We start from the raw sequence: 3,448 nt of genomic DNA, 5'->3' as shown, positions 1-3,448 counted from the left end.
ACACTCACACATACACACAGACACACACACTCACACACACTCACACACTCACACCACACACTCACACACAGTCACACTCACACACACTCACACACACACACACACACTCACACTCTCACACACACTCACACACACACACACTCACACACACACACACTCACACACTCACACACACTCACACACACTCACACACACACTCATACACACACACACACTCACACACACACTCACACACACACTCACACACACTCACACTCACACACACTCACACACACTCACACACACTCACACATACTCACACACTCACACACACTCACACACACACTCACACACACACTCACGTTCACGCTTCTCATGCAGACGGATGGAGAGGTGCAGTCAGTTCTGTTGCCCCACATCTCCTGTGCCCCAGTTCTTGTTGATCTATTTCAAGCCGCTGGACAGTTTTAGGAAAGGACCTGAAAAATATTAACGTGTGTGTATACAGCTCCCAAGGTAATAAAACTGACCCACGGTCCCTCCTCAGCCCGGAGCCATCATTTACCATTTCCCTGCTGATCGCTGACGGTACATGTCCAATGAGAAGTGCACGCCTGTCGCAGGGGCACACGTGGCAGATGCCCTCGCAGACCCCGACCTGCACAGACTCTCATGTTGGGGCGTCAGGAATTCCCACGCCTGCTTCCCTGCTCGGTGCGTCTGGATTTTTAAAGAAAAACCAAATCTGTATGGTAGTAGGAGGCCTGCCTTCGCCTTGAATATGAAAGGAGATTCTTCCCTTTTCCTTTTGTTTTACCTGCAGGTAAGCATTTTGCAGCACCTGCACGCCATGGAGAAGTCGGGGAATGGAGAGCAAGGGGAACTTCCTGGGACGCTTAGAACGTAAGAAACTTTTACTTTGTATCTCATTTAATCATCAGAGGGAGACAGACACCATAGGCGTTATTGTCGCTGTTCTACAGGTGAAGTCGCGGAGCCTGCGCCCGGCCGGGTGACGGACAGCGCTAGACCGCGGGAAAGTCCCCTCTGGCCCCGGATGGCGACAGGAAGTCCTCTTTCTGCTGGACAGTGCCGTTCCACCGACACCTGAGCTGTTCCCCGAGAGACCCGTGTTCCAGAGCTGTTCCTGCTCCTAGAAAACTGGTTTGTTTCTCCCTTAAATCCCAGTGGCCTTGCCTTATGCCAGGACATGTTCCCGACAGCGCGGTACTGTGCACGCTGAAGTCCCAGAATCTGGAACTCCGGTCACCAGTATGCAGCCCCGTCACCGGCAAATGCCGGCTCTCTAATTACGGCCTCTGAGGCTTCTGCAGGGGGAGGGGGGCTGTGAGTTCCCAGGTAATTGCAGGGGAGCATCTCTGAGCAGATCCGGGCGGGCAGTCATTACTCCTGCTCACCACCAGGCTCTTTGAAGTTAGTTCTCCTGCTGGGAACACGGAGCCTGATTCAAGCAGCAAATGCAAATGGTGCTGCGGACTCCAGCGCTCCTCCATGTTCCTTGGGCTGCAAAACAACTTCGGATTTAAGCAAAGTGAATTATGGAAGGAAAACTGCTCATCGCCCCCCACGGACGTTGCTGTAATGAACTGGGTATTGATAACAGGAAAGGAGCGCTGGGAAGGCCAGCTGTGACAGGCACGCCATTTGCCTTTTGGGCAGCGTCACCAGGAAGTGGTGGCTTTACACTCCCCAGGGAGCCACGTCCATTCCCCACAGAGCGATGGGGAAAGGACTGGCAGGGAGGAGAACAGACACATGCCCAGAAAGTGGGGTGAGGACTGGGAGGGGCTTGTCTGTCAGTCACGCGTGGGAACAGGTCATTGGCCAGAATGGGCGTGGCCGCCGCAAGCAGGAAGCCTCGGGAGACTAAGTTCCCTAAACAGAGGAGCCCTCTCTTGGCGGCCTTGGGCCTCTTGTTGCCTGGGGCTGGCTCTGCGGGCCCCCTGCTGTCCCCCAATGGCAGGGGATGCTAGCTGTTCTGGGAGCTGCTTTCGGGGCACCGATGGGACTCGCAGGACGTACGGAGGCTCAGTAGCCCCTCCTCCCAGCACCTGAAGAGGCGGTTTTGGTGAGAACATCACGCACGTCCCAGGTTCCGCTAGCGAGGACCCGCGAGGGCAGCTCCAGGACGGTGGGTGCGGCAGGTTCTGCACGAAGACAAAAGGGCTCGTGTTTGGATCCTGCGATGTTGGCTTTGCAGAGAGGACACCAGAGAGCAGCTGCCTGGGTCCTGATGGGTTTGTGAGCAGCAGGTCATGTGGTCGTGTCACCTGAGCTCCCAGGTCAATGCTGCGTCGCTGGTAAGACCCGGGGACAAAGGCCTGGCTGTGACATGAGCAGTCTCTGTGCAGATGATGGAAATATTCTGCGTCACGGCCTCACTCCACTTGGAACCCAGATTCATTAGCCTAAACCTGCACCAAGGAGGCCACACTGACCTTGCGATCAGGAGAAGGACATGTCCTTTGCTCACCTAGTATTCCCTGTGGCTTCAAGCAAATTAGCCATTCTTCACGGCCGGCCGTAACTGGGCTTCATGTTGCCCTGATTTATATCGAACTCCCCCCTTTCCCCTCGAGGTGGCTGTGCCGTGGGGCTGCGTGCAGTGATCCATGTCTGTGCCGTCTCTAATGCATTTGCAGAACCATTTATTCGCTGGTCGGGAGGAAAGGGGCCCAGACAGGCCTGGAATAACCGTGACTGTGAGGCTCATGATGATGGGAGATAAGAGGCAGCCGCTGCCAGCCGGGGGCTCCCCTGTCCTCAGACGCTCCGACCAGTTGCTGTTTAATGAAGGCAGCCTTCCTGTAGGAGGCTTCACGTCGCATTCGTTGAAGCTGATCGTCGCAGAAACACCACACCGTCCGCGAGGAGTCGCAACCGTGTTACCGCCACGTCCCTGCGCTTTGGTGGCTTGTGTGGAATGAGTCGTGGTTTTCTTGTCTCCGGATGTGAGTTGAGTGTACACAGTAGGGAGCAGTGTGGAGGGCGTGAGTGCCTTTCCCACTTTTATTTTTACGTAAAACGTGGCATATGACGTGCAGTTTTCTAAGCCTCGATCTTCTTTACTTCGTATTATTTGGATGTTGCTTCATGCTCACACGTAGAACCACTTTATTACTTTTAATGGCTGTGCAACCCTCATGATTTATTTAACACTTGGTATCAGTTGAGATTTGGCAGGGGAGCAGGGCCCCTCAGAATGAGCTCGGAGAATTAGACCTTACGCGGTCTGGGGCCCGCTGGGCAGCTGCGTGAGTCCGTAGACCCCACCTGGTGCGCTGTCTGACGTCGGCGGGGTCAGCGGTTGGACATGAAGGAAGGGGACCAAGGACCAACTGGAACCCGTGAGCATGCAGGGGAGCCACGTCTTTCTCTCGCCACGTCTGTTGTGGAGCATGCAGGGGCCTGCAGGGAGAGCGGGAGCCCTCCCCCATGGAGCTGACCT

This window comes from Myotis lucifugus, unplaced genomic scaffold (assembly GCF_000147115.1).
Source record: "Myotis lucifugus unplaced genomic scaffold, Myoluc2.0 scaffold_348, whole genome shotgun sequence".
NCBI classification, from domain to species: domain Eukaryota; kingdom Metazoa; phylum Chordata; class Mammalia; order Chiroptera; family Vespertilionidae; genus Myotis; species Myotis lucifugus.
The sequence above is the reverse complement of the archived record's forward strand: the minus strand, read 5'-3'. Positions refer to the sequence as shown.